The sequence below is a fragment of the Tachyglossus aculeatus genome, chromosome 11, assembly GCF_015852505.1.
Source record: "Tachyglossus aculeatus isolate mTacAcu1 chromosome 11, mTacAcu1.pri, whole genome shotgun sequence".
NCBI classification, from domain to species: domain Eukaryota; kingdom Metazoa; phylum Chordata; class Mammalia; order Monotremata; family Tachyglossidae; genus Tachyglossus; species Tachyglossus aculeatus.
Genome location: NC_052076.1, coordinates 47,465,557 through 47,478,351, shown reverse-complemented (window position 1 = coordinate 47,478,351; position 12,795 = coordinate 47,465,557). Strand labels below are relative to the sequence as shown.

The 12,795-nt window shown below is 45.0% G+C and overlaps 1 protein-coding gene across 8 annotated transcripts in view; it reads right to left on the bottom strand.

The window, feature by feature from the left end:
• ACSF3 (acyl-CoA synthetase family member 3) overlaps positions 1 to 12,795 on the bottom strand; it is a 243,014-nt gene that overhangs the window by 171,412 nt on the left and 58,807 nt on the right. The window lies entirely within an intron of this gene.

Here is a 12,795-nt window from a genome sequence, read left to right as displayed (position 1 = left end):
GCCATTATTATTATTATTTAAAAAAATACTTATAGCTAGGGCTAATTATATGATCACAGCTCACTTGACATGCAAAATTCTCACTCATCCTATCTTCTCTCCTTCCCTTGTGTGGGCCCCCCATTTGGCTGATCTCTTTGTTGCTTTAGTGTGATGTTTTATCTCAGTACCTCTCTGCCTCCTGCTGCTCCTTTAGATTCTAACTATAGTAATTCACACACCTTATGTGGCCCCTGAGAAAGGGCTGGAAAAGACCACTGATTTCAAAGACCATTACTATTTAGTCTTCCTTGGAAGAAAGGGGAGAAGGAGGGAGAAATACATAAGGCTCAGATTTTATTTAACTTATTTTATTAAGTTAAAAGTTTTATTATTTTATCATCTTATTTTATTAAGAGAAGCAGCGTGGCTCAGTGGAAAGAGCACGGGCTTTGGAGTCAGAGGTCATGGGTTCTAATCCCGGCTCCGCCACATGTCTGCTGTGTGACCTTGGGCAAGTCACTTAACTTCTCTGAGCCTCAGTTACCTCATCTGTAAAATGGGGATTGACTGTGAGCCCCACGTGGGACAACCTGATCATGTTGTATCCCCCCCCAGCGCTTAGAACAGTGCTTTGCACATAGTAAGCGCTTAACAAATGCCATCATTATTTAACGAGATTCAGAAAAGGAACCCCATCCGCAGTTCTCTGCGGTCTCACTCCTGAAATCTAGCCCAATGTCTCAATAAACTCTGCTCCTAAAATGGACAGACAATTCCACCCCTCCACAGAGAAGCAGCGTGGCTCAGTGGAAAGAGCACGGGCTTTGGAGTCAGAGGTCATGGGTTCAAATCCCTGCTCCGCCAATTGCCAGCTGTGTGACTTTGGTCAAGTCATTTCGCTTCTCTGGGCCTCAGTTACCTCTTCTGTAAAATGGGGATTAAGACTGTAAGCACGCCCGTGGGACAACCTGATTACCTTGTAACCTCTCCAGCGCTTAGAACAGTGCTTTGCACACAGTAAGTGCTTAATAAATGTCATTATTATTATTATTTGGGCAAGTCACTTCACTTCTCTGGGTCTCAGTTACCGCATCTGGAAAATGGGGATTAAGGCTGTGAGCCCCCCGTGGGACAATCTGATCACCTTGTAACCTCCCCAGCGCTTAGAACAGTGCTTTGCACACAGTAAGTGCTTAATAAATGTCATTATTATTATTATTATTTGGGAAAGTCACTTCACTTCTCTGAGTCTCAGTTTCCACATCTGGAAAATGGGGATTAAGACTGTGAGCCCCCCGTGAGACAACCTGATCACCTTGTAACCTCCCCAGCGCTTAGAACACTGCTTTGCACACAGTAAGCGCTTAATAAATGTCATTATGATTATGATTATTATTATTTGGGCAAGTCACTTCACTTCTCTGGGCCACAGTTACCTCATCTGTAAAATGGGGATTAAGACTGTGAGCCCCCTGTGGGACAACCTGATCACCTTGTAACCTCCCCAGCGCTTAGAACAGTGCTTTGCACACAGTAAGCGCTTAATAAATGTCATTATGATTATTATTATTATTATTTGGGCAAGTCACTTCACTTCTCTGGGCCACAGTTACCTCATCTGTAAAATGGGGATTAAAACTGTGAGCCCCCCGTGGGACAACCTGATCACCTTGTAACTTCCTCAGTGCTTAGAACAGTGCTTTGCACATAGTACTGACCTGCAAGATTCCTTCGGCTGGGTCACCCCCCTCCCCGCCCCCCCGGGTACAAACAGCAGTCAACGCAAGGCTTGAGCAGAAGTTGGCTAGTTATTCTCAACCCCCAAAGATCACTGGATAGGCTTCAGGAGCTTCTTTCCAGCCAGTGATCCCGGGAGCTTTGGGACACCGGAAGAGAAACTCTAGGCATCATTTAGCCTTTGATTGCAAACATAAATGCTTCAGTTTGGCTAATTTACCAGACATCACCAATTGGGCCCTTAGAGAGTCCTCAAAAGCCAGACTTCCTTTCCCTTCCTCCTCCTCCCCCAAAATATCAGCAACAGGGAAGGTCGACAGTGGCTTTGTAGCTATCCCTGGCAATACCACGTCTTCCTAATTTTCCCCTAATGTTGATAAATGTATTTCCTAACAATTTCTGACAACTCGCACCCCCCAACACACACACACACTCTTCTCTCTCTTCTCTTTTCTCCCTCTCTCTCTCTTTCCCTGCCCAGCCACACAGGCGGTTGTGAGAGGAAGCGTGAATTGATTGAAGATGAACAAGTGACTCTCCCTCATGCTGTCAACCAGGACGCCAGAGTTGCTCCGCTTCTTACTCCTCAATCCCGCGCTCCGGCTCAATTTCATTACTTTCACCTTCACCGAGTCCCACCTTCTCCCTCGATCCCTTCTCCTGCTCTCCATCTTTCACTCCACTGCCTCGGAACAATCACGTTCTTTTTTGAAACGCTGTCGCTCTTAATTCGGCAGGACGCATTTAACAAAGGCATCTTTCTTTTCGAACCAGGGGAGATCGCTTTCATCTGATCCCTTCCTCTGCCCAACAAGAAATGGCTCACTTCCATGAGGACGTGGTAAAGAGGATGCAAAAAGGGACAATTTACATCGTCCACCTAGTAGCTGCTGAACTAAGACAGGGACGCTTTCCCCACTACATGTTTCCTGGTCATTAGAGGAGAAAGAGGGCAGCAGTAGAGAAAGCAGACCACAATCTGCTAAGTTTTATCCTGAATGTCTTCCGCTCTTTGCCAGGAGAAGGCCTCTGCTGACTGGCTTTTTTCAGGTCCATGCTCCCTCTGAGAAGGGAACCAAGGAGATTAAGAGCGTTCAGCCACAGTGGATTTAAGGAAGCAGAGTGAAATTAGGTGGAGACTTCAAATCTCACAATTGGCTCGTGAAGAGTGGAAAGCACATTCTCCTTGGAAAAGCTTCCCTTGACTTTGCTGGCCTAGTGACAGTCTGCACCCTATTAAGGGAACAGGGACGTGGCCACGGGTCAAACAGACCGACCCTGCCTCCCCACAACACTGCTGTGCTCTGAGTTCCTCTATGGTCACTTAAATTTGAGGTGGATAGCACCTCAGGGTCAAGGTTAGCCTAGATGACCAAAACAGACACACAAGAACGAACACATTCCTTGTTACGAAAGGAATAATAATAATAATAACAATGGCATTTAAGCACTTACTATATTAATAATAATAATAATGGCATTTATTAAGTGCTTACTATGTGCAAAGCACTGTTCTAAGCACTGGGGAGGTTACAAGGTGATCAGGTTGTCCTTTGGGGGGCTCACAGTCTTAATCCCCGTTTTCCAGATGAGGTAACTGAGGCACAGAGAAGTGAAGTGACTTGCCCAAAGTCACACAGCTGACAAGTGGTGGAGCCGGGATTTGAACTCATGACCTCTGACTCCAAAGCCCGGGCTCTTTCCACTGTGCCACACTGCTTACTATGTGCCAAGCACTGTTCTAAGTGCTGGGGGGGATACAAGGTGATCAGGTTGTCCCACGAGGGGCTAACAGTCTTAATCCCCATTTTACAGATGAGGTAACTGAGGCCCAGAGAAGTGAAGTGACTTGCCCAAAGTCACACAGCTGACAAGTGGCAGAGGTGGGATTAGAACCCATGACCTCTGACTCCAAAGCCCGTGCTCTTTCCACTGTGCCACACTGCTTACTATGTGCCAAGCACTGTTCTAAGTGCTGGGGGGGATACAAGGTGATCAGGTTGTCCCACGAGGGGCTAACAGTCTTAATCCCCATTTTACAGATGAGGTAACTGAGGCCCAGAGAAGTGAAATGACTTGCCCAAAGTCACACAGCTGACAAGTGGCGGAGGCGGGATTAGAACCCATGACCTCTGGCTCCCAAGCCTGGGCTCTTCCCACTGAGCCACGCTGCTCAGACCAACTGTACTACTCCGTGAATTGAGCCATCCTGGAAAAGCAGGGAGATTTGCAGTTTAACCAGCCATAATGATTTTATTATAGTTATTAGTCGTAACTTCCCATGTAAACATATTAAAAATACACTAATCACCTCAATAATCATTTTAAAAAGACTCCTGCATCATACTAATCTCCTGTCCCCACATTTCAACTCATTCACAGCTCCCACCCCTTGCTGGGCTTTAAAAGAAAGACCCATACTTCACCTGTATTTCTCTGAAAGCTTTCTATTTGAGATGTTGGTTGAACACATTCACAAGGGAGGAAAAAGGAAACAATCACCATCAATATTTAATGAGCACCTTCAGCGTGCAGAGCATTTGGAAAACAAGAGAGAAATGGCTTTGATATCATCCTTGCCCACAAGGATCTTATCATTTAAGGGGCAAGGGCAAACGTGGATCAAAAAGAGTCCAGAAGGTTTAACTATAAAGGAAGAGCCTTGTGGGGGTTTTTTATGGTATTTGTAAGCTTATTATGGACGGGGAACATGTCGGCTAATTCAGTTACATTGTTCTCTCCCAAGCGCTTAGTACAGTGCTCCCAGACTGAACCCCCTCCTTCCTCTCCTCCTCTTCCCCCTCCCTACCTCCTTCCCCTCCCCACAGCACCTGTATATATGTTTGTACAAATTTATTACTCTATTTTACTTGGACATATTTACTATTCTATTTATTTTATTTTGTTAATATGTTTTGTTTTGTTGTCTGTCTCCCCCTTCTACACTGTGAGCCCGCTGTTGGGTAGGGACCGTCTCTAGATGTTGCCAACTTGGGCTTCCCAAGCGCTTAGTACAGTGCTCTGCACACAGTGAGCGCTCAATAAATACGATTGAATGAATGCTCTGCACACAGTAAGCACTCAATAAATACAATTGATTCATTTGTTCAGGGCTTACAATGTGCCAGGCACTGTACTAAGCGCTGGGGTAGACACAAGCTAATCAGGTTGGACAGAGTCCATGACCCATGTGGGGCTCCTAGTCTTAATCCCCATTTTACAGATGAGGGAACTGAGGCCCAGAGAAGTTACTTGCCTAAGGTCACACGGCAGACAAGTGGCAGAGCCGAGATTAGAACGCAGGTCCTTCTGAGCCCCAGGCCCGTGCTCTACCCATTACGCCACACTGCTTCCTTGCTGTGCACATAACTGTTTCTTCATGGCTCCATGGAAGGAGCGTGGGCTTGGGAGTCTCAGGCCATGGGTTCGAATACCACCTCCGCCACTTAGCTGCGTGGCTTTGGGCAACTCACTTCACTTCTCCGGGCCTCAGTGACCTCATCTGGAAAACGGGGATTAAGACTGTGAGCCCCATCCCGCCTAGTGCTTAGAACGGTGCTTGGCACATAGTAAGCGCTTAACAAATATTATCATTATTATTGTGATTATAAGTCTCTTGATGTCATGATTTTTTTGAAGCCTCTGTTCCAAGAGTCACCCTCCTCACCAGGCTCCTGTGTCTCGATATTTTCTGCCAGCTCTCCGTTACTATGCTAAATGGTCGGTCTTCAAAGAAGGTGCTGGCCTTCTTGTTGCAGCTTTCCACCTCTTTGCCCTGTGGCACACTGGGCTGCCCAGAGCTCAGAACTGAGCGACGGCATTTGAGTCGGGGTCGCTGAAGTGGACCCAGTTGTACACAGTCTTAGTTGTACACAGACTTTGTCAGGGGCAGGCTCACACATAACTCTCGCTCAGACTACCGCTAAACCCCGCCAGTTTTTTTTTTTAAGTGGTATCTGTTAGGCGCTTATTATGTCCCTAGCACGGTTCAAGGTGAGGGATAGATACAACCTATTCAGGTTGGACACAGCCCTGCCCCACATGGGGCTCACAATCCCCAATTTACAGGTGAGGTAACTGATGAAGAAAGAAATGAAGTGACTTGTCCAAGGTCACACAGAAGACAAGCTGGGGATCAGAATTAGAACTCAGGTCCTTTTGACTCCCAAGCTCTTGCTCTATTATTCATTCATTCAATCAATCGTATTTATTCATTCACTCATTCCATCGTATTTATTAAGCACTTACTGTGTGCAGAGCACTGTACTAAGCGCTTGGGAAGTCCAAGTTGGCAACATATAGGGACGGTCCCTACCCAATAACGGGCTCACAGTCTAGAAGGGGGAGACAGACAACAAAACAGGTACACAGAGATTCAGTCTACACAAGCGGGCACGTCCGAAGGTCGTGGCTCTGAAAACGATCTGCACGTGATAGAAAATCCTTCTAGGGCCAACTGGAGACAAAAATCGGTTTCCAAACGGTTCACAAAAAACATACAGAAAATCACCAGAAGTGCTGCCATATGAATTCTGTCGCGCCTACCTCTGGAGACACCGGTTCAAATCCAGACTCACTGGAGCAGATGACACTAGTTTGGTGGGCTCCGCACGGACCATCTGAATATCCCCACACCTCAGGAGCTAAATTCTAAACCCGCACACTAGGCAGAAATGTGGATCCAAAGCTAAGCAACGCTTAACTTGCATAATCACAAGTATTATTTTCCAAAGATTATTTTGAATTTTGTGCCTCTTCTACTCCCGGGCCAATTCACTACTTATCTCCTGTCAATCCTTCTGCCATATGCCTGTATATATGTATACACCTGTATATATGTATATATGTTTGTACATATTTATTACTCTATTTATTTATTTTACTTGTACATATCTATTCTATTTATTTTATTTTGTTAGTATGTTTGGTTTTGTTCTCTGTCTCCCCCATTTAGACTGTGAGCCCACTGTTGGGTAGGGACTGTCTCTATATGTTGCCAACTTGTACTTCCCAAGTGCTTAGTACAGTGCTCTGCACACAGTAAGCATTCAATTAATACGATTGATTGACTGATTGACTGATTGATATGCAATGTTCCCCTAAAGAACTGAAGGAAAAGGCAGTCTTGTTGGAAGAGAGTTCTTGAGTTGTAGTAATAATAATAATAATAATAATAATAATAATAATAATATTTATTGAGCGCTTACTGTGTGCAGAGCACTGTACTAAGCACTTGGGAAGTCCAAGTTGGCAACATATAGAGACAGTCCCTACCCAACAGTGGGCTCACCGTCTAGAAATTAGACCATGCTGCTTCCCTAACTACATATTGTTGCCCCAAAGGTCCCTGACCACCGGGAGTTTACGCTCTAAAAGGGGAGACAAACAAAATTCACAACTACAGTACTCAAAATAAATCAGTACACCTAGCGATATGAGTGCTGCGCGGAGTATAAATAAATTTATAATTGTTTAGAGTTGGCTGACTGATTTGGCTCAGGGTGCAGGGAAGTGAATTGGGGAAAGCTTGGGGAAGGAGGTGGGATTTTAGGAGGGCTTGGAATCAAGCAATCAATGGCATATATTGAGTGCTTACTATGGGAAGAGCACTGTACTAAGCAGTGCTTTTTTATGGCTTTTTAAAAATAGTATAGTACGCCAGGTACTATACTAAGGACTGGGGTAGATATAAAATAATCTGGATGGACATGGGGCTTGCGGTCGTAATCCCCGTTTTACAGATGAGGTAACTGAGGCACAGAGAAGTTAAGTACTTAGACTGCAGGGAGAGCTGTGGCCTACTGGATTAGGGAAGAGAGGGAGTTATTGGATTTAATAATAATGATGGTATTTGTTAAGCGCTTACTATGTTCTAAGCGCGGGGGGGATACAAGGTGATCAGGTTGTCCCATGTGGGGCTCACGGTCTTAATCCCCATTTTATAGATGAGGGAACTGAGGCCCAGAGAAGTGAAGTGACTTGCCCAAAGTCACACAGCTGACAAGTGGCAGAGCTGAGATTTGAACCCATGACCTCTGACTTCAGAGCCCGTGCTCTTTCCACTGAGCCCTGCTGTTTTGGTGGGAGGGACGGGGGGGAAGGAGAGAGAGAGTATATGGAGATAGGAAAGCTGAGAGGAACAAAAAGACTGGCTCGTCTGTCAAGACAGCAAACTTGGACTTCCCAAGCACTTAGTACAGTGGTCTGCACACAGGAAGCGCTCAATAAATACAATCGAATGAATGAATGAATTTGACGGATGAGGGAAATGCAGCACAGAGAATAATAATAATAATGGTTTTTGTTACATGCTTAATATTCATTCATTCAATCGTATTTATTGAGCGCTTACTGTGTGCAGAGCACTATACTAAGCGCTTGGGAAGTACAAATTGGCAACATATAGAGATGGTCCCTACCCATAGGGTGGGTGAGTTGATGGAGACTCCTGAAGTAGACTGTGAGGAGTTTTTGTTTGATATGGGGAGACACAATACCTGAGGGGAGATTTTGGAGGAGAGGAGCGATTTGCGCCGAGCAATGGCTACAGCGGATGAGCCGGGCAGCGCCGGGGAATATAGATTGGAGAGGGTAGAGGCTGGCAGCAGTATAGGTCTTGATGCCACCTTCATACCATATACATGATGCAGAATTTACGGCCATTGTTCCTCCAAGCCAAGTTACAATTCTGGGAGAACATAGTTATCCACATTTTTCACTAACTGATATGGACATCTGGCTCGGAAATTGCCAGCAACGGGGACCACTGAGAACCCACACTAGTTTCCAGTTAGTTTCCTCACCTTTCTTCCTAAAGGCCGTGCTAAGTATAATTCTGTGTTATTTTCTTAGTGCTCCATATGTTCAGAGAGTGTCTGTGAAAGCACCTGAGCAGTACCTCCTCAACCTGCTGGAAGATCTCTATGTGTAGATCTCAGATTCTGGAGACTTGCCATTCCTCATGGCTTCGATCTAACCGTGTTGGGACTTCATTAAAAAGTGGACTGCAGGCAGTAGGGCAAGTTAGCGGGCACAGTCAGCCACGCCATTAAGACATTTACTGCCAGAACATTTAAAGGATGAATGATCCTGCTTTGTTATTTAATCGTTGTCACTGACAATTTTTGTGTAATTTGCCACAGCTGTCTCAGCACACATTTTGTGCATTATTTTAGGGCAGCTGGGTGAGATTAGCCTCTGAACTAGTTCCTCTTGTTCTTGAAAGAGGGCTCCTGGTGGGACCTGGAACATTGTTGTGTGTGTGTGTGCGCGCGCAAGAGAGAGTGTGTGAGTGTATGTGGGTGCGTGTATGGGGAGGGGAAAGGATAGGGACAGAAAGGCTGAGATTTACTAGGAAATCTTCTTGGACCACTGAGTGACGGCAGCTGGGCATTAAATAATAATAATAATAATAATAATAATAATAATGGTATTTGTTAAGCACTTACTATGTGCAAAGCACTGTTCTAAGCGCTGGGGAAGTTACAAGGGTATCAGGTTGTCCCACGGGGGGGCTCACAGTTTTAATCCCCATTTTACAGATGAGGTAACTGAGGCCCAGAGAAGTTAAGTGACTTGCCCAAAGTCACACACTGACAGTTGGCGGAGATGGGATTTGAACCCATGACCTCTGACTCCAAAGCCCAGGCTCTTTCCACTGAGCCACGCTGCTTCTCGAATAGCCATGCTGCTTCTCGAATTGGCAGGTTAACTGTTGTTCTTTGAGGTTCATCTTCAGCAGTGGGAAGTGTGTTAACAATAATAATAATAATGATAGCATTTATTAAGCGCTTACTATGTGCAAAGCACCATTCTAAGTGCTGGTGAGGTTACAAGGTGATAAGGTGGTCCCACAGTGGGGCTCACAGTCCTAATCACCATTTTCCAGATGAGGGAACTGAGGTCCAGAGAAGTGAAGTGACTTGCCCAAAGTCACACAGTTGACAAGTGGCGGAGGCGGGATTTGAACCCATGACCTCTGACTCCAAAGCCCGGGCTCTTTCCACTGAGCCACGCTGCTTCTCTGAGATCAATGAAGTGCTGTTGCTTGTAAGCGTTGATGAATCAGCGACCTACTATCGCCAGCAAGGTACCGGTTGCAAAGTCTTGCAGGTGCTTGACTCTTTATTCTACTAGGGAAACAGCGTAGCTCAATGGAAAGAGCATGAGCTTTGGAGTCAGAGGTCATGGGTTCAAATCCCAGCTCCGCCACTTGTCAGCTGTGTGACTTCGGGCAAGTCACTTAACTTCTCTGTGCCTCAGTTCCCTCATCTGTAAAATGGGGATTAAGACTGTGAGCCCCCCGTGGGACAACCTGATCACCCTGTAACCTCCCCAGTGCTTAGAACAGTGTTTTGCACATAGTAAGTGCCATTACTAGGGAACACTGGTCACATTCATTCATTCATTCAATCGTATTTATTGAGCACTTACTGTGCGCAGAGCACTGTACTAAGCGCATGGGAAGTACAAGTTGGCAACACATAGAGATGGTCCCTACCCAACAACGGGCTCACAGTCTAGGAGGGGGAGACAGACGACAAAACAAAATATGTGGACGGGTGTCATCAGAATAAATAGAAATAAAGCTCGATGCACATCATTAGGGACCGTCTCTATATGTTGCCAACTTGCACTTCCCAAGCGCTTAGTGCTCTGCACACAGTAAGCACTCAATAAATACGACTGAATGAATGAATCATTAACAAAACAAATAGAATAGTAAATAGCTATCTGTTCCCACAGTGCACCTGAAAGGATAATCCTCCCCTTCACCCAGAAGACTGTCCCTGTTCTGATTGCGGGACGTATTCTTTCAGAAGAATGTGAGTGCTTTGAAAGTGACACTCTCCTAAAAAAAAGAAAGATATACAGAGATTAACCTAAAGCCCAACCCCAACCTAGGAAGATAGCACAGTCACATCCTGAGGGAAACTGCTCCCAGATGGGTTGTCAGCACCCGGCCCTTTCATTCAATCGTATTTATTGAGCACTTACCGTGTGCAGAGCATTGGACTATGTGCTTGGAAGAGGACAATATAACAATACATAGACATTCCCTGCCAACGATGCCTTCCACTTGCGTGAAAGAAGCCAGCGTCCTCTGGGCGCAGCTCACCTTGTAGAGGGGCAGTAGAAAAAGGCTTCTGCTTATTGTTCCATACCGAGTTTATCAAAACAGGCTGTTTTTAAAAATAATTTTGGAAACAACACATAATAATAATAATAATAATAATAATGTTGGTATTTGTTGAGTGCTTACTATGTGCCAAGCACTGTTCTAAGCACTGGGGGAGATACAAGGTAATCAGGTTGTCCCACACGGGGCTCACAGTCTTCATCCCCATTTTACAGATGAGGGAACTGAGGCCCAGAGAAGTGAAGTGACTTGCCCAGGGTCTTCCCAGTCCACCCCCTCATTTATTTTATTTTATTTTGTTAATATGTTTTGTTCTGTTCTCTGTCTCCCCCTTCTAGACTGTGAGCCCACTGTTGGGTAGGGACCGTCTCTATATGTTGCCAACTTGGACTTCCCAAGCGCTTAGTACGGTGCTCTGCACACAGTAAGCACTCAATAAATACGGATTGATTGACTGATTCCACTTTCAACTTTTCAGCCTCCTAGACTGCTGCTATATGAGAGAGAGAGAAAAATGAGAATGAATTGCCTGAACAGAGATGGGGGGCTGACAGGAAATTGGATCAATCGGTGGTATTTGTTGAGCACCTGTTGTGCACAGATCACTCTACCAAGTGCTTGGGAGACTACAGCAGAATCACCATACATTATTTCTACGCTCAAGAATCTTGGAAGGATCCAACATGGTTATCTTGGATCTACCCCAGTGCTAAGTACAGTGCCGGGCACTTGGTAAGTACTTAATACTTAGCACAGTTATTATTAGTATATATATATATATATATATATATAGTTACTTGCACTCTCACCCTTTCCCTCTGTAATCTCTCGCATCCTTAGTCCAGTGCTCTGCACACAGTAAGCGCTCAATAAATACGACTGAATGAGTGAATGAATCCTTACAAGATCTGTGAATTAGAGCAAAGAATTAAGTAACTTGCCCAAGGGCACTCAGCGGGCATTTTGGAACATGCCACCGCAGTCGGGCCAGTGAATTCTGACTGATACCACGTGGATCGATCCTGGAATTGAACTCCAAGGTGAGCACAGAATTCCCCACTCCAGAAGCATATTTCGGTCCCAAGTAATGACACAATTGCCCATTCAGGCACATGTAGTAAATAAGGAACAGATCCAGATTATTTGAATCACAATGCACTGTGCTACCTAATATAACAGGCTCCCACTCAATGAATGGCTTTATCCCGAAAGAAATCAGGAAGAGTGGAATTACCCAAGGCAATTAATCGGTCCTGGAGTTCGGATAACCTAATAAACAACCTGGGCTTTGCTCTGTGGCATATGCCATAACCAGCAGCTCTGCTGATTTACAGAAACACAATTCATCTCTCCTACCCCATGTTCCTGCATACCACTGTCACCTCATCAATCAAGCACACAGAGTATTGACAACCCATCATTTAATTTTTAGCGTTTTGCTTAGCAGGATGACATCCTCAAAACCCTAAAGACTCCAAAAACATGTCGACTTTACTCAAGATTTCTGATAATAGAAACCACCACGGATTTTCTTTTCTGTTTAAAAAAATGCATACATTTTTACCAGTTGTGTTCGATGTTCACTGATCTATAGAGTGGGCAGTTTGCACTCCAATCACAACAGTCAACCTCAGTATGTATGAATCTCTCTGGAAAATGCATATTTCTACTGTTTGTGTTCTGATGGATCTATTTCATTTAAATTGCTTCTGGTAGGTGTTCTGTTTAAAGAAATTTGTTTGCTTAGTTTCCCCCTCTTATGCCCACTGTTGGGTAGGGACCGTCTCTATATGTTGCCAACTTGTACTTCCCAAGCGCTTAGTACAGTGCTCTGCACACAGTAAGCGCTCAATAAATACGACTGAATGAATCGAATTTATTGAGTGCTTACTGTGTGCAGCGCACTGTACTAAGCACTTGTCATAAGCTTCTTGAAG